This window comes from Phyllostomus discolor, chromosome 1, assembly GCF_004126475.2.
Source record: "Phyllostomus discolor isolate MPI-MPIP mPhyDis1 chromosome 1, mPhyDis1.pri.v3, whole genome shotgun sequence".
Lineage (NCBI taxonomy): Eukaryota > Metazoa > Chordata > Mammalia > Chiroptera > Phyllostomidae > Phyllostomus > Phyllostomus discolor.
In genome coordinates, this window is record NC_040903.2 from 135,630,907 (window position 1) to 135,656,780 (window position 25,874).

General features: G+C 40.0%; 1 protein-coding gene across 3 annotated transcripts in view; it reads right to left on the reverse strand.

The window, feature by feature from the left end:
* AKAP6 (A-kinase anchoring protein 6) overlaps window positions 1–20,936 on the reverse strand; it is a 470,989-nt gene extending 450,053 nt beyond the window's left edge. For all 3 annotated transcript variants that reach the window (XR_004903997.1, XM_036029438.1, XM_036029433.1), the window contains exon 1: window positions 20,748–20,936. The gene's annotated coding sequence lies outside the window, so the exon portion shown is untranslated. The remainder of the gene's footprint in view (window positions 1–20,747) is intronic.
* Between the last annotated feature and the right edge of the window lie 4,938 nt (window positions 20,937–25,874).

Sequence of the window (25,874 nt, forward strand, 5' to 3'; positions counted from 1 at the left end):
CATTGTCCCAATATGCCAAGATTGTGGGTTCTATCCCCAGTCAGGTCACTTACAAGGATCAACCAATGAATGCATAAATAAATAGAACAACAAATTGATGCTTCCCTCGCTCCCTCTTTCTCTCTCTCTCTCTCTCCCCCCTCCATCCCTCTATCTCTCTCTCAAAAGAATCAATAAATAATTTTTTAAGTCCATGACTACCAAATACTATTTTTAGAGCATAGCAGGTAAGAACCTTAGATAATATGACAAAAATTTAGAAATGCCTAAGAAATACCTATTAAAAAGTATACCTACAAGGCTTAAAAATTAAGTAGACTCACTAGTCCTCTGTGAAAGCAATAAATACATTCTAACAAGTATTTAAAATCACCTGGAAAATTATTATATTCTACCTTGAAAGCAAGTCCATAAGTTAGTGTTGAGTAGAGAAAAAGAGAAGACACAGGACAAAATAAAAAGCAAGATTCCAGTTATACATTTTTAAAGTATGTACATATAGACCATGGCAACTATTAGGGAAAATTCATACCAAACTGTTAAACTATATTTACCTCTGGGATTGGAATGGGGTGGGTTACGAGTTCCTACTCAGAGAATACTGGAATTTTTATTTTTAATTTTCTACAATATTCTGATTTTTTTAAAAGCCTATGATACTTTTTAAAACTTCTAACTATTTTATTTACTTATTTATTTATTCATTTAGTTATTTTCATATACTTTTTATTTTGGAATAATTTTAGATTTACAGAAGAGCTACAAAGATAGTATAGAGAGTTCTTATAATACCCCCAACTCCATTTCCATCATTGTTAACATTCCATGTTATTGAGGTACATGTATAAAGCTGAACTTGGTGCTATACAGTTCATTAAAATCCAGACTTTATTTGTATTTCACCAGTTCTTCCATTGACGGCCTCCTTTGTTCTAAGACTCAGTCTAGAGTACTACATTGCATTTAGTTGTCATATCCCCTTGGTGTCCTCTGGTCTATCACAATTTCTTGGGCTTTCCTTGTTTTTCACGACCTTGACAGTCTTGAGGAAGACAGGCCAGCCATTCTGTCAAATGTTCCAGAACTTGGATTTGTCTGACATTTCCCTCATGATTAGAATGGGGTTATGGTTTCTCGGAAAGAGCACTATAGAGAAGTGACTTTATCAACCACCACATCATATCAGGAGTACATTTCATCAACACATCACTGATGACGTTAACCTTCATCACTTGCGGAAAATAGTGCTTGCCAGATTTTTCCACTGTAAATTTACTATTTTTCCCTTTCCATATTTGGTCCCTTGGAAATAAGTCACTGAGTCTAACCCATCCCCCAGGGGCAGAGAGATGAGTTAAACTCTTACTCTTAGAGATAGGAGTATTTATATACATTATTTGAAATTCTTCAGTAAAAAAAGATTTGTCTCTTCTCCCTGTGTATTTATTCAATCATTTATGTATATTAATATGCATTCATGTATATTTGTTTATGCCTTGGACTATAACTCAATACTATAGTATTTATTTTCTTGCTCATATTGTTTCAAAAATTTGGCCATTAAAAGCACTTTCTGCTTGGCTCCTGGGTAACTTTGTCATGACCAGCCCTTTTGTCTTCTGAGTACTTCCTTACTTTCTCACACTGTATGATTTTCACACTCATCTAAATTTTTCCCTGTCGTAGCCCGACAATTAGTCATTTCTCCAAGGAGCCCTTATTTCCCTTACTAAAGAACCCTGTTTAGAAACAAGATCCGGATACTGAGTATGTCCCTTCAACTACCTTTTAATAAATTTGCTGAGGATTTAATTAGTGTATATGAAGCACTTCTTACCATAGAGCCCATCCTATAGTAAGCACTCAACAAATTCAAGAAAGCTATCCTTATTGTCATTCTTATTATTATGCACATTTTTAGTAAATTTGGAACTTCCAAATCCTAAACCAAAATTGTATCCCATTAGTCATTATATCAAGCTGTAATAGGCCCACAGATCTTTCTGTATTTCTGAGGCTCAGAACTATATAAGGCCAAGAAATAGATATTCTTCTACCTCTGATCCAGGATTATGCATTCTCTAGTCATAAAATATGTTTCCTCCTTTCTTAGCTTCTACATAAAGCCATAAAATCAAAGGACTTTTGTGGAAAAAGATGTCCCTTGATTTTTAAGGTTTTAAGTTTAAGTGAAATATTTGAAGAGCGCTTAAAAATAATCTTTCCCATATATCAAACTCACTTTGAATCTGTAGAGTGTAGTTTTGAATTCCTGCCCAAAATAGCTGTTGTTTTGAAATACCGCAATGTCATTGGTATGGAAGTGGCAACTGTCCAATAGATCTATAAAAGTCCCCTCAAACAGTCCTGTTCTGTTACACACCAATGCCATATTTCTTATAGCACAATAGGTACTAGAGAGTCCCTTCTATGAACCAGATAACCAATAGTAAGGGTCCTAAGGAGGTGACTTAAAGGGGACCCGTACCTCAAGTACTCTGGCCAATTAGAGTGACTGCCAGGAGTCCTCTGGGCATGAGAATCAGAGATGTGTTCTGGTAGGATCTGTGAAAAAGACCCTAGGACCAATGGACAGGCTCAGGACACCAGAACAGGAATGAGCAAGAGATAGAGGGCCACTCACAGGGCAATACCTGAGCCCTGCAGAGTAGTTGGGTGAGGAGCTCTGTGGGAAAGCCACTCTGGCTGAGGCTGTATCAGAAGACTCCAAAGGCACAGGGTAAAAGCACTGCAGGAGGAATGCCAAGAGATGAAAGGAAGAGAAGTTCCCCGATCTGACAACATTCTTCTGAGTTTTTCAGTATCCACATTCTTCTTACTAAACATTTTGGGGTTTTATTTGTATTTGAATAACTGCATTTTGCTCTTGGTATTTCAAAATGTACTAATTTTATTTTTGGTTATTCTTGCTTTGTCCCAGGCCTACATTCCTCTGGGCAAAGCCAGGTGATCCCTACCATAAGCTGCAACTTCTAAAATCTCCTGGCACCTGTCTAGCATATTTCTAGTCTGGCCCACCTTGAACTTTTTTTGCTTTTGCTCCCAGCATGGTCCCACCCAGCTGTCTTCTCTAGGTCCTTGACCTGCTTGGTCCTTCATCTACATCTCACTACCCAGAATTGCCCCCAGCCTTGACTGACAGCTCTCAGGGCCATGAGGCTTCATACAAATATCCTTGAGTCCCTGGAAAACATGTCCTGATTTCTGTAAGGGAAAAAAAATTATAAGAACCAAAGCAACCAAAGCCCCCTTTTGAGTATCTAAGCAAAGCCTCACAATTCTGATGGGGACTGTCTTTCCTCTCTTCACGAAGAGGTACAGGAGAGACCAAGGCAGCAGAAGCAGCAGATTTATACTTCCTTCTAACATTGAGATATTAGTATTAACTAAACTCTAGGCCTTATTAAAAAGTGCCAATGGGCACAGGTTTTACACATAGGTGCATGGTTTTACAAAGAAAGAGGGGGGTCAAGAGTCATTTATGCCTGGGTTCAATTTTTTATTCATCTCTCACCAGCTAAGAGACTTTGGGCAAATCATAGGTCACAAGTTTCCATCTAAAATGGTAAAGATTTGTACTTTGCTTTAAAATACTTCAGTATAATCTGTGATAGGTATGACAATTAATTTAAATTTCACTTCTAGGCATAGTCAGCTAAAGAGGTATCTGGAATATACAGTCCAAGGGTGGGGAGCATGTGCCAGACAGTAGTATATCAGAAATGGGATGTCCTCACTCCTACTCTGATCAATAACCATTACTTTACCATACCACTTAACAAGCTTAAAGTTAGAAATGGATTTTCCTTGAAGAAATGAAGGGTGTTTGTGACATGTGAGTTGCTAAAATATTGTAGAAGCACTTTCAAGAAGAAAGGATAAGCATCCTCCTTAGATGAGATGTAGCCCTTAGTGACGTTCAAAGTTCAATTCCTCATCTGTCCTTGTCTCCAACCATTGGTTTAGAAGAATTTCTAATTGCATAGTTCTTACTAAAAAATGCAGAGTCCTACCTCCAGTAAAGCTTTTACTCAATATATAGTTGGAGCACCTAAAAGGGAATAGAGCTGAGACTCCAGCAAACCTACAGATTGTGTGAAATATTTTGTGCCAACTTTGTCAACGAATGTTAGTCTAATTAATGTATGTATGTATGGTATATTTTGGCCTGAGGTTTGCCTTCATTGCAACTTGATGGCCAGGTTGTGGCAGAGCAGCTATCACTACCTGAAACTTCTTGGATGGCTATTATGATTTCAAAGATAAGCTGAGAATTGGGTGTGATTAAATTAGCTTAAAGGAATTCTCGATTTTCATACCATATAGAGTTGTTGAGGAGTTACACATAAAAGCTAATCGTAAACTCTAAAGTTCAGTATAAACATAGTACCTTAGAAATATCTTTGATTTGTATAACCCAAGTTTCCTCAGGGCTCACCATCCTGGAGGTACAAATGAAGTGACATTATTGGTAATGTCTTACATTTTTCTGTTCCTTTAACCTTTCTCCCTCTCCTACCTGCCTCACCAGAGTCAGCTACCTAAAAAAGAGGGCCGTGTGTAGAATTTCACCAAGTTTCAGCCTGGGTCTCATGTGTGCACAGGCTCATCACAGTGTGGGCAGGAAGAGCTGCCAACACCCATTGCAGCACCTGCCAGGAAGAGCTGCTATTTCCTGGCACCAGCAGGCCCTCCCACCCATGCTCTAGATCAGTGGCCTGTGGGGCGAGGACTCACTCCACGGGAGATTTGAGGCAAACCTTTGAGGGTATGAAGAAAGTATTTGAGTTTCTGTTTAATTTTTGTTACATCTTTTTTAATTTTTACTTTTATATGTTTAATAAAATATATAATATATTAATATATATTATGTATGTTTTGTATGTTTAATAAAATATATAATATATTAATATAAGAGAGGGTTTAGATATTTTTAACAGATTAGGATATCAATCAAAATAATTTGGAAACCTCTGCTAACAGCATCCATGGATACAAGGAAACATGCCTTTCTGCCTCTTGTACAATATCTTCCGCTGAAGGCAGCTAAAGCAGTGATCTTGTGCTCAAATGAGGTACAGATTCTTTGGTGGACTAGCTCATATGTCCAGCCTTCTGGCCCCTCGTCAGCTTTTATAGGACCCACCCTGAGTCCAGGGAATGACCAAGAGAGAACACTTCCTTGTGACCCACATCATACTGAGCTCAGAATCACTCTACCCCTCTTAGGATGAGTTCTCTCCAGAAACCTCTTCTGATCCTGGTGCCAATGTACTCCGTCCCCCGATGGGATAGACCATCACAGTCACAGGGAAGACACTGAGCATATGTGCCCAGACATGTCAGCGATGGAGACAAGGCACCAGACTACACCACAGCTGACAGAGCAGGGAATAGTAACCTTTCATTGCTAAATCACATAATCGTTTCCAAGGCAAACTTTACCTGTACCCAGAAAACCCCTCTAGGCAATTTTGCCCCTTGACAGTGGATGCATAACCCCTGTGTCTGCTGACATAGTCAACACTTGTGGGGAAGTGTAAAGTTAACTGTACAGAGTGTTTCATTAGATTGTGTGAATTGAATCTGTACTAAAGAAGTCAGGTCACATCTTAAAATGTGGAATTCCCCTTGACAAGATTATGAGTTTTAACAGTAAGTTATTATTCACTGGACCCAAAATAATTTTCTGTGGAAATATTTTCCCCAAATTAGAAAGGAAGAATAAGAAAACTAAAATGTGATATATAAATATTGACCATGTGATGTGATTGTTCCTGTCCAGTTTGGGGAATAAGCTGGGTAGTCGGATAAGGTGCTGGTACAAGACTAATGTGACCACTGAAATCCCACAGGTCTGGGATCAGAACAGAAATTCTCCTAAAACAAGGCCAGGCAGTGAAGCTGGCCACCAGTAAGTCCTCCTTTTATATTATGAATCACCCCAGCTTCCATAACTACTCCTGAGAATTTCCTGTATTCCAAGAACTGTGCTAGGTGCTTTACATACATTGTGTCTGCACAATGCTTGGCAAGGCAGGTCCTGTGAAGAAAAGCAGAGCCTGGAGAGGTGAGGCAACTTTTCCTAGGCACAGAGCTAGTGTGTGACTGGGACTGAATCCAGAAGATCTAACTGACCCCAAACCGAGCTCACCAACATGCCACCTGCCTTCTTCATGGGAACCAGTCATTTAAATCCTTCAAGGGGAAAAACGGCTGCTGCTTTGCTCCCTTGTGAACATTGCTGCGAACAATGCTACCGTTGTGGGCCACAGAGTCAAAACTGGCTCCTGTCCATTGGAATTAATTCAAAAAACAAATGAGAATCATGCCTGAAAAAAAAAAATTCATCCTGGTGCTGAAATCAGCAGGATGTAATCCTCTTGAGTCAGGATGCAGTAACTTTACATATCAACTTTTAGGGCTCTCTGATCAAATAAACTTTTATTTCAAAGTGAAAAAATAACAAACTCTTTTCACCTGGGGTAACACATCTCTTGTCCATTACAGTCCTCGCCCAGTGCTCACACCGCATTTCTTCCCCTCTTCTCCACAGTACGCCAGCCGCTCAGCGTGCCTGACTTTGTCCTGCACACAGGCTGTCACAGGAGCACACCCAGAAAGATCGTGGAGATGTAAGGGACATCCATGAGAAAATGCCTAGTGATATCAGGTGTATGGTTTAGGAAAAGGGAAGCCAGGAGGTCAGAAAGCATGCCTTACATGTGTAGTACACAATAAAAAATTATTTGGGGTGATCCTAAGCTCATTTTTACCAAATTCCAGAGAGTTAAAAACACTACAGCATTGGTGACTCAGCAGGACTTGAGTGAGGGGAGAGGTGAAATAGAAGGCAGAGGATGACCCCAGCCTGTGCACTGAAGGATGGGATTGAAGATAAGGCTCTATTCCAGACAGAATTCAGAAGAGAAACAAGTTTGGAGTGAGAAAAAGGATGAGATCATTTCAGATGTGCAGAGTGAAAGAAGGATTCAGGAAGAGACCTCCAGAAGGCAGGAGAAATAGTTTGAATCTCAGGAGGAATAAGCGGAAGCTAGAAAACTGAATTCAGCACATGGCTACAGGAGAAGTCACTGACAAACATGGGATCATCCCAAAAAAGGAGAGTTTAAGATTTGGTCCCTGTCCAAACTTCAGGCTACCACAGACTCACACAAATGACATCCTCAGTCACAACTGTTAAGCTAGCAATGCACCTTTGTTAGAACTGATAAATATGACCTCAGGTGTATGGTATGTGAGCATTGGTTTAGTGAAAGAGTTTTTTCCCATCCCACTCAAGGAAAAGGACCTAACATTTTTCATTTACATAGATTGGACAATGATACATATTCAGTTTTACTCAAGGAATTTTAAACCCCCTACCCCTTCTCATGAATTCAAGAGACCTGGATTTTATACAGGACGTCACATTGATCTATACAGTGATAACATGAATACATACATACATACATACATACAATTTAATACTCCACAGTTTTCATAAAAGAAATCTGTACTGTTACTCTCAAAAAATAAAATATAAAAAGGAGAATAATTGAAGTAGATGCCCAGTGAATTGTGAAGTTATTGCTTCAGAGATAGTTATCCATATTGGACAATGACACAAAAGACAACTTTCCTATTCTCCCCCAAACTGTGCCCTGGGCACCTCTTCAAAAGCACACACTGCCATAGAGAATAGAACTCCTCTTTCCAGGAACCTGCCCCTTCTCATTGACCCTTTCCCATTCAATCTATTTAGGTGTATGTGTTTGTTTCTTTAATGAAACATTGAGATAGTTATGGCTGAGGGAGCACTCTCATGGTGACTAGTAACAACACTGTGACCACTTCCCAAGTGCAAAGGCACCGTTCTTGGAGTCTCGGGCATTCTTCTCAGCAAGGCTGTGAAGGAGACATCACCGTTTGCACTTCACAGACAAGGAGACTGAGCTCAGCAAAGCTGAGCACCTTACCAAAGCACATTGTTAGTTTATTGGGCCAAATCACATGAAACTGCCAATATATGACCATTTTTGACCTACAAAAATGGGAATTCCATATGGTTTGACCTTATAAAAGCACATACACTGGTATCATTTATGAATGTCTGGAGAAGCAGTGTGAGTTTCTAAAAAGATTCCACAGCCAATAGGACAGGTAGAGGTTAAAATGTGTGTTGTGAAAGACTAATTTGTTAGTTTAGGCAAAACCTTATGTATTGACTATATTTTAACCACCAAGAATACTGTGAAACACAAGCTATTGAAAAACTCAAGAATGAAATTTAAATGGTGCTTAAATTAAAATGTTTTCATCTCAGCCCTGGCTGGTGTAGCTCAGTGGATTGAGCGTGGGCTGTGAACCAAAGCATCACAGGTTCAGTTCCCAGTCAGGGCACATGCCTGTGTTGCAGGCCACGGCCCCCAGCAACTGCACATTGATGTTTCTCTCTCTCTCTCTTTCTCCTTCCCTTCCCTCTCTAAAAATGAATAAATAAAATCTTTATTAAAAAAATGTTTTTATCTACCTGATGTCACTAAGCAAATTTAAAATATCCTATGGAACATCATCTTAGAAAAGCCACGAAGCTGAATAATTGAAAGATATAGTGGTCCTTATAAGGGAGCCATAAAGTATTAGAGCTAAAGGGAAACAAAAATCATTTAAATTTAACCCTTTTGTTTTATTGTGAAACTGAAGTTCAGGAAGATTATGTCAGCAGGCACTAAAATTCAGGTTCCTTACTTCCATTCCAGAGCTCTTAAAATATCAGAATAACATGCTACTTAAACACAATAACATCCTTGCATATTACAACAGCCATGGGATGTATTGCAGATGTGAGGAAATTTTGAGGCATAATTTTTACCTTGTAGTTTGATGAGTTTGCTAAAAGCAAATGTAGTAAATATGTTTCATAACCATAAAGTAAAAACACTGAGTTTTTCAATTTAGCAGCACTACATTTTCTTATTCAGCCTGCTATTATTACAGTGTAACCAGAACACTGCCTTCTCCCAGAATGTTTTTCTAATTGCTTTTGGATATATTAGATACTTCTGCCCTTTTAAAGAAGAAAGAATTCTAAAAATAGAATGCTGCCAAAATGGCTTGAATTTCAAGGAAAAAACCTCATACCTGCTCACTGAGAAATACTTAGATGTATTCTAAATGTCATGCTTTTGAACTGAGTATTTCTCAGTGAGCAGGTGTTAGATTTTTTTTCTTGAAAGTAAAATCATTTTGACAGCATCCTATTTTTAGATCAGCTATCTTAATTATTTCCTCCATTTATGAGGCTGTATGTTCTTCCGGCCAAACAACTGTACTGTTGTGTGCCTATGTTTTGCTTTATTTCTCAGTAGAGCATTTTAATAGCAATAAGGAAGGGTTGACTGCTATAGTATATCATTCTCCCTATCTGGTGCTTTTCTTGAAGATTCCTTCAAAGTCCACCAATTTATCAATCAATCTGAGCTTTACAGCAAGATTCAAGGTTTAAAGGAGAATAAGTAATTTTTCCGGAAGGAGACTCAAACACTCTAAAGAAATGGAAATAAAGAGAAAACCACCAGTAGAACCAATGTATCTTTCAAATGACCTGTGACCCCCCAACTCCCTCATAGAAACCCCACAGGGAAGAGGAGCCCATCAGAATAGCCTGGGCAATATCCCTATTTTCAATGGAAGAATTTAGAATAATTGGTTGGTACATAATGCTCTAACCATCAGCCACAAGGGTTTCTTGGCGTGCTGTCTGGAACAGAATCATTCAGGTACATTTAGAACTTTGAAAAGCATCACTGAAAAAGAAAATTCAGTTTCTGTATACTGAGTGCAATCATGTTTCCTTCCTCATAGGGCCGTGTGAACCTGTTCACTCTTGCAACACACATCTGTGGAGCACCTACCAACCACCGGTGGGCACAATCTAGGAGGTAGGGAAACACTGATGAACAAAATAGACAAAAAAAATCTCTGCCCTCATGCAACAAGCTTCATACTTAGGGGAGACAAATAATACATAAGCAAAATATATACTTTGCTGATGGTGATAAGTGCTATGGAGAAAAATTAAGCAAGAAAAGGTAATTAAGTAATATAATATATGTGCCTATCACAATAGAAACATTTAAAATATATTAAAGGGCTTTTCTTTCCATTAATAAAAGCTCTGAAAATTATTTTCTTGGTTTTGGGATTGAATTTAAGGAAAAATTACATTTCTTCTCAGGAGAATAAGAATTTTAACTCACAGAATCTGAGTAGTGAAATAATAATAACTTGTATTTATCAAATACCAACTTTGCACCAATAAGTTTACATAAAAATACTTCATTTCATCTTGTAAAATGAGTATTTTTCCCATTTTATACATGGGAAAAATGACACTCTGAGAAGCTCAAGATCACAGATCTAATAATTTTATGTTAGAGCTGAGATTCAAAGGTAAGTACACCTAGCTCCAACATCCACCCTGCCAGGCTAAGAGGCAGGGAGCTGGCAAAGAGGTAACATAACCAGCTTAGGAAGAGGCATGTTCCTCCAAATTATTTTTAATTTAGAGGGTTTTTCTTTTTGTTCTTTGCCCTGATTTGTATTATTAGGTTTATTTGTTGTAAAGGTGAGTAAACATGTTTTGTCTTAACTTTTTAATCATTCTTTCAGAAAATAAAAATCATGGTCTCTGGCATGATGATTGTCTCTGGTTCCTACATGCTAGATCCGAACACCATCCTTCTGTACACACCCCATGTGCTTGATTCCCAAACAAGAAAGAGCAAGCTGAGTGCTGCCTTTTGGCTTGAAATGAAAACAAACGATCCTTTTCGAAGATACTCTAGAACCTCAAATGGTGATGATAGATCACATTACCAAACCTAAAGTGATTTGTTTGCAGTGGTTTGCCCCAAATGAGAGGTTTCCATTTTGGGTTTTGGAACCCCAAAATCCAACAATTGACACATACATATGTGCATAGACTGAGAGTCTCCATGCAGGAGATGAGCCGTGAGGGAGGAAGGCAGACCTGTGGGCCTGTGAGAGCGGTGGCCTTGTTTCCCTTCTTGGCTCACTCTATCTCCTGACGCCCTAACCCTAAACACTTGTTCAGTTTGGTTAGCTAAAATTCAAATGTTTAAAAATCATGTTGTCAGTTTATTTATTACTAAATTAGTGAAAACAACAATGGCTTAATTCACTAATTTGATTCTTTCTTGGTTCTCTAAGCAATCATGCCTGGTTTTGTAGTTATTTTTAGCTTCATTTTCAGAACCATTTGTTCTCTTTAAGCAGCTGCTTTTCTGACACAGGTATTTCCCTACAGTGTGGCAAAAGCTCCATGCCACTCCTAGGCAAAGCTGGAAAAATGTGCGCCTCTCAGGCACCTTGCTGTGTTGCTCACCATCTCACCACCCCCTGCCCTTATTTTTCTTTATTTTTAATTAAAAATGCAATGTAATAATAACACTAAAGAACAAATTATTGTAAAACTACCTTTCCACACCCATTTCCATGTTTGCATATAGTCTTCCATCAATAAGGCCCTATTGTTTTAATTTTTTCTAATTGATGTCCCACACAAACTCCCCACAAGAGTGACTAATATGAATTTTAAAGAGTTGTTCCTTTTAAATCACACATACACAAAAACCATAGTTTAAATACAGCAAAATAGTTAAGTTAGCTATCACAAGCTACAGTGTTATTGGCTTTTGATGGGTTATCTTTATGCTCACATGATGGGGATAAATGGTGGCAGGAGAGATGGAGGCCTGGGGGACTGCTACCGGGGATGATCGCCATGGTTCAGAGCTCTTGCAGAAGGGGACAATGATAGGACACTGGTGAGGTAGAAACAAACTATGAGCACTATGAATTGATAAAGCTGAGTGTGTGTTTGGGGGTAGAGGGGAAAATAAATTTGAGTAGGTCAGAAAAAGTAATGAGTTTATTTAAGAAAAAAAAGGAGCTCCATCTCAGTACCTGCAGACTAAGGGAAGAACTAATCAGGACTTTCCACAAGCAGAGCCCAAACAACACAGTGTTAAATCTATGACAAGCCTTCCAAATAATACACATGTGCATGTCTTTGGTCATCCTAATTTGAAAGTGTATGTCCCTTCAGGACATGGTCTTGGACATGGTAGATATTTCACATACATTCATCGATTACTAACTACTGGTGAAATTATCTGAAATGGCTGGTTTTATAGCTTGTACAATGGTGAATGTGGTAGGCATGAGGATTGTTTCAGGGTACAAGTAAGGCCATGAGTTCTTATCCCACTACAGTCTTCTAAGAGATAACAGGAGTCAGTTTTAGATTTGTCAGGTCCTTGTTTACACTCAGCCAAAAAAAAAAAAAAAACAAAAAAAAATTACCTTTCTCCTGTATGGCAAGTGTGGTCATTCATATGAACTCTCTAATAATTCTCCACACACCAGCAAATTAACACAGCTGCTTCTCACTGTGACACAGTAGGTGAGAATGCTTCACCTACTACAAAGTCCAGGAGTCTGTCACCAATATCTCATTAGTATAAACAGTAATGGCAGATCTGGACTTATGAACATCAGCATGGCTGGAACTAACCGCCCTGTTGGAGAAGGGTTCATTAAAAGTATTGACTGTAATACCCTTTTTAATTTAAAAAAATGTGAACTTTTCCTGTAGTAATACAGCTTCAAATTACGGCCCCCAACCTTCAGGAAAGAGAATAAAATAAAAGGATAATGCTAAAAAAATACCCAGCCAGCATAAAAATGTTGTGTAATTTAAATGAGTTAAACAAAGAAGGTGATAAAAGTAATCAAGTAGTAAAAGAAAGGGCAGGAGAAGTAATATAAACAATGAACCAATAGGATGGTTAATTAGCTTGCTTTGCAAAAAAGATTTAATTTCTCCCCTGAAAGCAATGGTGGTGACAAATAAGCCATACCTACCAAATATCTCCAAGTGTAATGTAATATGTCCCCCATTGCCTATAAAAGAAATGCTACTGAATTACTGAGCATGGTGCTAAATTGCCATGGATGCCTCTGATTACCATCAACGGGGTCTTGGCTCTGGATTATTTTGACAATGGTCCTTTAGTTTTTTTTAAGCTCTACAATTTTTATTTGAATTGTTCCAGAGCAGAAGTCTCAAACTCAAATACCCACAGGGCTCAAGCAGCAGCACTGGAAATAAATAGTTGGGGATCAGGGGAGACAATTACAATTTGGAGAATACTGCTCTGTCTAAGGCAGTCAAGTCTTGCCAAGTGAGCCATATCACCTAATCTTAATGACAGGCCTAAAACTCAAATTTGTGTGTCATTTCTTTTTATACCAAAGGGACCGTATGGGACTGGCTATATAATTTTCAGGGTCCAGTGTAAAATGAAAATGCAGAATTCCTTGATCAAAAATTATTATGAGCCCTGGCTGGCATAGCTCAGTGGATGGAACGCAGGATATGAACCTAAGTGTCGCAGGTTCGATTCCCAGTTAGGATACATGCCTGGGTTGCAGGCCATGACCCCCAGCAACCACACATTGATGTTTCTCTCTCTCTCTCTCTTTCTCCCTCCCTTCCCTCTCTAAAAATAAATAAATAAAATCTTAAAAAAATATTATGAATTTCAAGATGCACTAAACCAAATGTAGATCCTTCTGAGCACAGGGCTCAAAGAGCCTGCACAGGTTACAAACCCATGAAGCCTGCCAAGGAGCCATACAAACAAGCTGCAGGCCCACATCAGCTCATGAATCACCCAGTTTGAGACCCTGTTCTAAAGGTTCCACATTCTCTCACCATTTCCCCTTATAACTCAAAGCACACAGTTGCAAGATGACTGGAAGAGTTTGGAGCACGTGTTCTTAATAACAGAATATGGCTGGTGGCTTATAAAGGAAATAAAGTCTCTCCTTTGCCCATATAAAGTCTTAAAACCAACTGGAGGATTCAGCTGCTGACATATGTGCTTATGGGAAAGAAATCTTGTACCTTATTAATTCAAAACATCTAAAAAGCTATAGCTATGACCAAAGTCGTATAAAAAGTGATATTCTGACTTCTGGCCAAGATGGAGGCATAGGTAGATATACTTCAGCTCCTCACACAACCAAAAGAAAGACAACATTTTTAAAAACAAAAAATAATCAGAACTGCCAGAAAATCAAACTGTTTGGAAGTCCATCAACCAAGGAATTAAAGAAGAAACATTCATTCAGACTGGTAGGAAGGGCAGAGATGGGCAGCCGGGATGGAGAAGACGTGCAGCAAAGCGGCAGACCTGCCCAGAGCAGGCAGAGTGGCAGCAGCTGGCAGACTGGGCAGTCCCACATTTGCGTGCAGATAAGGTGGAAGGAACAACTGCGGAGCAAGACAGACAGCACAACTCAGGGTTCCAGCATGGGAAAGTAAAGCCTCAAGCCTCAAAACCTCTGGCTGTAAAAACCTGTGGGGATTGTGGCAACAGGAGAAACTCCAAGCCTCACAAGAGAATTCATTGGAGAGATCCACAGGGTCCTAAAACATACACAAACCCACCCACCTGGGGATCAGCACCAGAAGGGACCCATTTGCTTGTGGGTAACAGGGGAAGTGTCTTAAAGCCAATGGAGAGCTGAGCAACCAGCATTGTTCCCTCTCTGACCCTTCCCCCACATGCCCTACCCTAGTGAATACTGAAGGCCCCACCCCTTACAAAGTAATGGGTGCACCAAGTAAAAGAAATATGGCCCAAATGAAAAAACAAAGATCAAAACAGAGATCAAAACTCCAAAAATAGAGCTAAACAATGAAGAGATAGCCAACCTATCCGATGCACAGTTCAAAACACTGGTAATCAGGATGTTCACAGAAATGGTTCAGTATGATTGCAAAATAGAGGAAGAAGTAAAGGCTATGCAAAGTGAAATAATGAAAAATATATAGGGAACCAACAGTGAAGGGAAGGAAACTGGGACTCAAATCAACTATTTGGAGCAGAAGGAAGACGTATAAACATTCAACCAGAATAGAATGAAGAAACAAGAATTCAAAAAAAATGAGAGGCTTAGGAACTTCCAGGACAACTTTAAACATTCCAACATCCAAATCATAGGGGTGCCAGAAGGAGAAGAGGAAGAGCAAGAAATTGAAAACTTATTTGAAAAAAAAAAAAAGAAAGAAAAAAAAAAAACAGAGAACTTCCCTAGTCTGGCCAAGGAAATAGACTTCCAGGAAATCCATCAAGCTCAGAGAGTCCCAAACAAGTTGGACCCAGGGAAGCACACACCAAGGCACATCATAGTTATATCACCCAAGATGAAAGATAAGGAATTTTAAAAGCAGCAAGAGAAAAGGAGACAGGTACCTACAAAGGACTTTCTATAAGACTATGAGCTGATTTCTCAAAAGAAACCTTGCAGGCAAGAAGGGGCTACAAAGAAGTATTCAAAGTCATGAAAGGCAAGGACCTACATCTAAGATTACTCTACCCAGCAAAGCTATCATTTAGAATGGAAGAGCAGATAAAGTGCTTCCCAGACAAGGTAAAGTTAAAGGAGTTCATCATTGCCAAGCCCTTAGTATATGAAATGTTAAAGGGACTTATCTAAGAAAAAGATGATCAAAACTATGAACAGTAAAATGACAACAAACTTACAACTATCAACAACTGAACCTAAAGAAAAACAAAGACAAGAACAAACTAAGCAAACAACTAGAACAAGAACAGAATCATGGAAATGGAGATCACATGGAGGGTTATGAGGGGGGAGGGGGAGACGGTGGAGGAGAATGGGGAAAAAATACAGGGAATAAGTAGCATAAATGGTAGGGAGAAAATAGACAAGGGGAGATTAAGAATAATATAGGAAATGGAGAAGCCAAAGAACTTATATGTACAAGCCATAGACATGAACAAAGGGGGGGAATACTGGTAGGAAGGGGGCTGGCTGTAGGGCAGTGGGGAACAAAGGGGAGAACAACATGGGATAACTGTAATAGCATAATCAATAAAATGTACTTTTTAAAAAAGTGATATTCCCCTGAAAAGCCTTCCCACTCATAGCCCACATACAGAGTGGGGTTGTGCAATTGCCATCAAAGAGGAATGGTCAACCTGCAAGTGACTGTCCCAAGTCAGTCACTTGTACATGTACATTCACTTATACATGAGTGAATATGCACCTGAAAAATTTCATGAAAATTTATGAAAATACAATCATAGTTTTGAATACATTAGTTAATATGATAATTTAGAGAAAGGCTTCCCGCTTAAAGTGATGTCTGTAAAGCACACCAGGGTGAATGACTGGAGGTAACTGGTGCACTTACTCCCATGTGGCACATACCTCCATTCACATGCTGGCTAGAACTTTCAATTTAGAGGGCTCTCTGAACAAAGAATTCTTAAAGCTGAGAAATTTCTTTTATAAAAATAAAAAATCTCTCTTTAATCTGCCACACACATTTCATACTTCCATATGTTAGGTCAACTGAAATAGACATGTACTTCTTGGTTGATTATAGTTATAGTTTTCAGAATAGCATATACCAACAAAATGCTAGTGCCATTTTGGCTTTGTCCACACCCAGCAAGATTCTAATCCAAACATAACCAGAAAAAAAATAAAGTTATTACTCAGTGCAGTCATTTTACCAGCATATGTGGACCATATATGCATTTGCACCTATCCATATGTGCAGAGAATAGGTTTATCTATTAGCACATGGAATAGAAGTAAATAGAAATAAAAATAGTATTACAGTATCAGAGAGAATGTATTATTCCACTACAAATATACCTGTTCGCTTTTGTCTCCTGCTCTAGAATGCAGTGGGGGAAAGATTTGCAACAGTCTTATTCACTGCTGTGTTCACTGATATTGCCTGGAATGTAGTAAATACTCAATAAATACTTGTTGAATTGAATCCTGGGATCAAAACAAATTACCATTCATTAGTTCTAGGATTGGAAAGAGAAGAAAATGAGACATGTAGCAGGACAATCAACTTCCCTAAATTCCACTGGCTTTTTTATTCCCTAACTGGAAGCTAATTCCCTTAGTCACTGCACTTGATAACTGGGTTGCTTTCTGATCAGCCTTTCATTCCTGTAGCTCACGCAGACATGAACTTGAGCCTATTTGGAGTAGGCTAGGACAAAGGTTAACTTCTTTCCAGAACCTAGAAAAAGCTAATGAGCTCTGTGGAATAATATGTCTCAGTATTCACCATACCAGAATCAATATCAATGTACCATCAGCGTGTGCATTAGCCCACAGTCAAACAAAGAACAGCCCTTGGAGCCCAGTAATGACACTGGGCGTGGGTAGCTGGGGATGGGCAAATGATGTGGAGATGACTGTATCAGCTCTCCTTAAACACAAGGCTTCCAGGATGTTGCACAAGACTGCCATTCTTGTACTTTGTCAGAGATAGGGAGCGTCTGGATTCAGCCACTGATACACACAGCAAAATAACTCTTTTATCTTCTTGACCAAGAGGTGGATTCAGAGTACACCTTCCTCACTGTGAGAGGTTTCTCCTCTATCCTTGCCTAGTGTTGGCAGCGAATGAAAATATCTTAAAGTTAGCATGGCATGACATATGAAGCTGATAAGACAGGTAAAACAAATTTGAGTCATTACTGACTCAGGTAAGACATGCTTTTAGTGCAACTCTACCATGCCCATGCTCATCTGTGTAGCATTTCCCATATGTTAATCCTACTAGAAAAATATGTCAAACAAGGGTAATGGCACAAAGTCTGAGCATTAATTCTGCATCAGAGTAGAATCTGATCAAGAGTCATGCTCATTCCTGCAGTAAAATTGATCTGTGTTGTAAATGGGACTTCACTCTGCACGCGAAATCTGATTTTCCAGTTAGAATGAGAAGGGGTGGGTGAGTGTGAAGAAGATGACTGATCTGTATAGTATGCACAGTTCAGATGTTATAAAACTAAGATGACTGGGTAAGTATGAGGGTGCCATAGTCAAATCACAGTGGTTTGAAGTTCTGGACCAATCACTTCTTAACTATGCGACCTTGGCCAAATTTGTTAACCTGCCTAAGACTAAGTTTCTGCAAGATATGAATATTAACACCTAATTCTATAAAGATTATTAACTCTCTACCTCATAATGTCATTATAAGAATGAAATAATATATATACATATACGATGCTGAGTCCAGTGCCTGATACATAAGAGCTGAATGAGAGATAGCTGTGGTTTTTATGATCACTATTTTTATCACCTCCACCATGGACTAGTTTACTACAAAGAAGTAACTTCTTTGTAACTTTGCAATTCGGTAAAGAAAGTCATAATCAAAAGTATGGTACTTCTTGTCAGCTTCTTGTGAGGCTTCTATAGTCTGAACTGGGCCACACAGTAAGGACGGTCATGATGATTTTTCACTTGTCACTGTGAAAAAATTCTTTAAATTCTAGGAAGTTTCAGTGAAACACCACTAAATGCAGCCATACAGCAATCACTCCCTTCCCCCATGCTCACTTGCCCCATCCACCCCTTGGGGATATATTAAACATCAAACTAAGGCAACTGAAATAGACTTTGCCAGTAATTAAGGCATGCAGCTAATCAAAGAGCAGCACAGGCTGTGGCCCTGTGCGAAGAAACCCAACCCCAGGATGACAGCTCCCATTGCTAGGGCTTTGTTCTCCTGGAGCAAAAAAAAAACATAAAAGCATAAAGTTGAGGAACTGTAACTGCATTTTCAACATTTGCAGTGGCAGGGGGAGATTACAGGCTCTTCTGTACTAGAAGCATATTCTCCCAGACAACTGCGGCAGCCCACACCCACCAGCGCCGCTTCCACTCTCAAAGCATGACTCCACTTTTCTCTAACACTGCCCTTAAGGAATCTAGCCCTGAAGACTTCCAGTAATTGTACAAGTCACCCATGATGAAGCAGCTGAGAGCACTGTTAGACAAAAGAAATAAAAATTAAGCAAATAAAAAACTCCTTAAAATGCTGCCTTTGGTTATTTTTACTCCTAGTAATTCATGTTACCAAACAAGTCTTTCTTCATTTCCTTGGAAGTAATACTTTAAAAAAATTCTAATGGGCACTGAGTGATTTTCCCTAGACTCATAATCCAGCCACAAGACACACTATCCCTTCCCCCATCACTATCTAGCACTCCTCCCTGTCACCTTAGAGCTTCTGACTTAGCTGTGTTCACACCCAGCACTCCCAGCAGAGCTTTCTGTTCACATTACATGACAAAAAAAGCAAGCAGTGAACAGTTCATGCTCCTAAGTGCTTGCAATAAAGCCAGGCTGAGCTGACCTCTCCCATCCCATACAGCTGCATGTCAGCCACATAAGCTTAAAGGACCAAGAGTAGCATGTGTGTGATGTGTATAAAAAAACTAATTAAAATCTGAGGTCTTTCATTCCAGCTAGTGCCTAATGGGACCAATATGCCTGACTCTGTGAAAAAAAAAAATCACTCCAAGCTGGCTAGAGGATTGCCCTTCCTGCTTCCTATGATGCATCCCTTTCTGGCCCAACAAACAGCTTAAAAGAAGAGGAACTCAGGAATGCTATTCTTTCCTGTAAGACTTCTCAAACAAAAACTATCAACTCAGCAGCACTGAGCCAAAAGACCACTCCCTGATTCCAAGTGGACATATTGATCAATTGAACTGACATGTGCCTCTTCCTTTCTCTCCTTTAGTAGCAATCAGCTGCACCAGGGAAACCCATTTCATTTCCCAAAACAAAAGACAACACACTGCTCCTTATCTGACATTGTCAGACCACATATTTTTTAGGGTAAAAGATACAGTGAAAATGCCCAAAGACAGAGATGGGAGCTGAAATGAAGATGATACATGTTTACCGGGAGTTTCTGAATTGAGTTGAGCTGTATGCAGCACACTCACTGAGGACCCTGCTATTTATGCATCTTGTCAGATTCTGGCTAAACTTAAACAAACGTAGCAACACCACTGCCACTTCCAGAGGCTCTCATCAGGGCTACCCTTCACAGCAACTGCCGCAGAGAGGAACCTTGTCACAAGTCAGCCTGCAAACAACTCCAGCTATTTTACAGACTAGCTAGAGACGGAAAAACATCGTGGCAGTCCTTCAACTAACTATGAAGGGCATGGCTTAAAGGACTATCACATAAACTAAAAGTCTCAAGTAATTTTATTTGGTTTGGGTCCTCAGGTTTTTAAGAAATTCTGTCTTGCAAGAGATCCCCTTTCACATCAGGGTTATGTCAAATGCTTATTCAGCAGTCATTCCTTGCCATGGAGAAACTAAAACCCAACCGAAGTAAATACTGAATTTCATACTGCAAATCACTAAATATTTCATAAATCACAAGAGCAAATAAGGGACCAATTAGCTCTGCCCTATCAAAAAGATATATGTATACCTTTACAATGTTGAAAAACTGTAAACAACTCATTTTAGAGCCTATTTGGGATTTTACAATAGGAAATTATCTTATGTTTATGAAAAATTCCATGAGAACACTAAAAATAGGCAGAGATGGAGCAAGAATAATTTCATACATTTTGATTGCTTTATGATTCTTATAGGCCTTTGTCTTAACCCAGCAGCCTGAAAAACAGATTTAGGTAAAACAGCCCTTCTTTTCCTAGTCCATTTTAAGCAGACAACAACCCCCATCTCCGCCTTAGCAGACACAGACTAACCAACAAAACAACCATGCAATTAATGTCCAGACATTTAACACTCACCATCTCCTGCTCCCACTGTCTTCTTTTGATGTTTACAGCACATCTGTAGGATGCAATACTAGGAGATGCCTTGTTTGACCTGCTGCATGATGCTGTGACATCAGTTCAGATGATGCAGCTCATTATGGGAAAGACTGCTGTTGCTATGGCAACTGGGATGTGCCAGGAATCCTTGCTGCATTTCCAGTGGAGCCTGAGACAATACGGAAGCCCTGTAAGAAACAGATGATATGCAAAATTTAGACCAAAGGAAGAGGCTCCCTCATTGGACTAACATCCATAGATTTAAAAGGGATTTCCCTGAAGGCACTTCAGAAAAAATAAAAATTACCTCCTACTTTGTTGTTACACATTTAGTAGGGGAGGGGTACATAGATTTAGTACTGAGAAAATATAGACTCAAATGGACTGTTTCTCTGTTAGGCAACTTGATCGCTGTTTCTTCTCTGGACAGCATTACAATGCCCTTTTAGAAGTTATCAAAAACAATTTTTGCTCACTTGCCAAAGACCAAAAAAGAAAGTAGGGAGCAAAAAAAAAAGAATTAAAACTGGAATATAAACAGCTGAAAAAGTGACTGTGATTATAAAGTAAATAGGCTTTAATTCTCAAAACATGGGCAAACTCCTACCAACGAAGGTTGCCCTGACCAAGTTTCCTCATGGACACCAACCCACAAACCCCTCTCATGCAGAGTAGCCCCAGCACTCACTTGAGCATCAAACAGGCATGTGGAAGGAGGGTTAGAATCTAGGGGTGGGGCACACCACACAAACCTTAACTTCTAGGGCACCATTCCTTGGCCTGCAGAACCCTTCCCACTTGCAGCCAAATGCAAGAGTCTTTTCTGGGACCAAATTTCATGGTTAGAACAAGTGGCAGACCCACTAGAAACTTCCTAAATCATTGGCATTCCAAACATTGGGGCTCTGTTTTCCTCTTTTCAGGGCAATAAGACACCCAGGAGGAAATTACTCATGCCCCTTCTCCCACAAAAGCTGGGACTGTGTGAAAAGCCACATTTAAACAGGACACTGTGAGGTATTTCCCCAGTTGGTAAAAGAAAAGCAAATCTAAAGCAATCACTCATTTCCAGTCCTGAGCAAAAACAAATATTATGTGGTGAGAACTAGGGGGAAGGAGACATGGACAGAGCAGCCATCTCTTGCATATTTAATACTCGCAGTACATGGATAGAGAAAGAATCAAGCTGACCTCCATCCACTCCATCTTCACCTCTAGGTAAGAACAACATTCTAGAAGTCCAAAATCTAATGAGACAATTGTGTTGTCCCCTCCTACTTGAGATTTTAAATGGTACTGTTAGCCAACTTCACAGGGGTCGGAGGGATGGCATGGCAGAAGGAATTCAGGCAGTCCTCTGTCAAATAAGGGCTGATAAAATGCATGAAGGGTGCCAAGATCCTAGCAGGGTGCACCATCAGCCATGCACAGAGCAGCTCTGCCCTGGATGAGGAGCCAGGATTGTTCCTGCTTCATTAATGAGGAGCTGGGATACCAAGAGCAAGGGGTGAGGCTGCCTGCCCAAGTCACCCATGCTCTCAGTCATGGGCAGAGACTGACTCCTACCCTTTACCTTAGGCCATATCTCATCCCAAGGGAAGTAACAGGAAGCCACTGTAGTGCAAAGAACATTTATTTGGGATTCCAAAAATGCAGGTGCTAATGCCAGTTCCTCCAGTGAGTACCTGTGTGACATTAAGCCAATCAATTAACGTTTCTGGGCCTCAAAGTTTTTCATCTGCAGATATGATGGCTCTAGCTATGAACCATGGCTTTCAAGGTGTCTTTGTTAGTAGTGGAACCAAAGGGTTCCACTTCTAATGAAACAGACCAAATCTGGCCCGCCCTGCTTGGGGGATGAGGAGAACCTAAGAACCAACACTAATGAACCCTTTTCAACATCCAAACCCTACCTAATGTGCCCTGAAGGCACCTCTGAAGAAGATGGAATGAAAGCCATGGGTCTAGAACAGCATTATCACCATTTTCAGATCTGAAATTCCATGGTTCTGTAGAGAGGACAGAGCAAGGTGGGATCAGGTGTTCCGAACTTGAATTTGGCTTCTCAGAATTTGAGGAAACTTCTCAGCCTCCTTTGCCAAAAGCAAGTCATTTGGTGGAAAGAGATGGATGACTCAACAAATCTGAGACCTGGTCAGACTTTTAACAACCTAAATTGGCTGCAAAACAGAATGGCCTAGACTGGGTAAAAAGGAGGCCCACAGAGCAGAAGTGAGTCATGAGTGTTGTCTTGCCTGGTGAATGGGCCTATAGTTATGCACTGTGGACTTCCCAGGGACCTTTCTCATTGACCTCACATCCCTACCTCATGAGCTGGTTTTGAGAATAGCGACAATAATGTAACTACAAGCATTTGAAAACCAGCAGCATCATGGAACCGTCAAACCTTTTTAATACTGTCATTAATAGCCCACTCACCCCAATCAGTGGAGGCTTTTTAGCTCTCACCTATAGGTCCAGCCAGATCCTTGGCTCTGAAATGAGATGGTTAGGAAACGGCTTGCAAAGTCTGCACAGCTACCAAGGAGGACTTAGTCCTCAACACTCACTTCAGATGAGTTCAAGGAAAGTAGTGAAAAGGGGATCCTCTCGGAGCACAGAGTCAGGGCCTTGGGCAACAATGAACAAATAAGTTTCTCCTGGACAGCAGAATCACATCCAGATAAATTAACTGAGGCAGGGAGCTTCAGACCTGAGTGATCATCGGTATACCTCATATTATTGCAGTTCACAGGTGTCACATGTTTTACAAAATGAAGGCATGATCCTCCACCAGCAAAAATATTGTAACTGTCTTTATTGTGATATTGGCTTTATTGCAGTAATCTGGAATTGAACCTACAATGTATCTAAGGTATGCCCGTAAAAGCATTTCAGAAAATTGCTGTGAGGCAGAGACCACGTGTCTTTCATTTTTGCCTCTGACAGACAAAACTCTGCATCACCAAACAATCCTGAAGTCTCAGCTTAATGGAGAGACTAGATGGGACTTTGGGTAGCTCCCTGGGATGTGAACATGTATGTTGTAAGGGAAGAGGGAGCAAAGAGATATTTGGGGGACAGCAGGAAAACTTGTCATAGCTACTGGGATTGCTCATGAATCTCCATGTTCTCTTCTTCCTCGGCACACATCCAGTGTGCCCACATGTGCCTTCTCCACACTCCCTCCCCTACTAGCTGGGTGCAGCAAATCTAGGAGAACTCAGGCCCTGGAAGACACTGTGAGAGCAGCCTGGGTCCCTGAACAACAAGAGGCACCACTTTTCTCTCCCAGTCACCCACTGACCCACATGGAACTGCAGTGAGTGAGAAATAAACCCACCGAGGCATTGGGGTAATTTATTACAGGTAAATTATTTATAGATAAATTTTAATAATTTAATAAAGTATAAAATAAATATAATAATATAATACATTTATAATATTACTTATTACTATTTGTTATAAACTGACAATGGTACAAACAGGTTCCCTATTACAGACTTTCTCAGAGACTGATATGCTGATATGCACTGAGACTCTCCCATGGGAGAAAGTAGTATATAGTATTTTCCTAATTTATTTAACCATAAAATTCTTTTTTTTCTACTGTTGCATTGACTGTCAACTACAGTATGGGAAACATGACTATAAACAGCATGCACTAGAACCCCTCTCTCCACCCCTCCACGCTAAGCTCCTGATGCAGCCTGGAGTCTATAGAAGAGAAAAAAGTGTACCCTCATCTCTAGTACAACCCAGTCTTTCTCCAGTCTTTCTCTGCCATCCTGAACTGGCAAGACAGAAATTCAGCGGTATTAGTACAGCCAGAGCAGCATGTACACAAATGTTTTCTCCTGGACATTTTCCCCCAATTACAGTTAGGAACTGTGACCCCAATCCTTACCATTTCAGGAGCAAATGAGTTTTATTTCCAATCATCAGCTCATGGTATATACATCTTGTGTTTGTATTTTAGGAGTTAAAAAAATTTGAAAGCCATTCCTGAAAATGTGAGGCCTGCACCCCTTAGCATAATACCAGTGTGAAAATTTCTGGATCTGAGGAATGTTAGTTGTTAGTTAACAACTGTTGGGGAAATACTAGCTAATTTCACAGGCGAGCTTCCAAATTATTTGGGCTAAATACAATAAGTATGTATTTCTTGTTTACTTGAAGTCTAAATGGATATTCCCAATTGCAGGTGACCTTGTACGTGGTTATCCAGAGAGTCTGTCTTGAGCTTCACACTCCTCACAGGGGGGTCCAACCCGTGGTGCACAGGCCACATGCAGCTCAGGATGACTATGAATGCAGCTCAACACAAAATCGTAAATTGACTTAAAACATTGTGAGATTTTTGTGTGTGTGATCACATGTCACAAGGTATTTAGTGTGTGGCCCAAGACAACTCTCCTTCTTCCAATGTGGCCCAAAGATGTCAAAAGGTTGGACACCCCATGAGCTGTAGAGTCCTTGGCATGCATTGAACATTTAGAGAAGGCACAGGGAAGGTTTTCATGGGCCAGGTCTAGAATTATTCTTCTTTTCTTCCATGCACATTCCATTGGTTAGAACTTATTTAAGTGGCCACAAATACTGCAAAGGGTGGGTAAATGGAGTCTAGTTTTGATCCCAGGAAGAAAATAAGCAAACAAACAGGTATACTGCACAATTATCTAGTCTCTGCCACACTATGAGATCAGGAATCTGAACCTTGTTTCAGACTGCATTTTACGTGTATCTGCAACACCACCCTCTTAGGCCCTCTTGGGCTCAGCTGAACATTCAGACACACAAGACTATCCTAGCCAACATTTGGCACTGGTCTGCTCAGAGAGAGAGCCAGTAGGGCATTGTTCTCCTGCAGCCGTCTTGCAGCAATCCACAGTGTCCCGGAGCTACTCTATCTGTCCCCTAGACAGCTCAAGACCAATGAGAACACATTAGGCAAATTCAAGAGCAGTCTTAAAAGCATTATTCTACATAGGAGCTAATATCTTGTAACAATTTCATAGGCATAACTTCCAGAATCCCTGCAAAAGATATGCCAAGTTACAAGAGTCACTGCACTCAGAGAAGCCCCAAATTATGGCTTCCTCT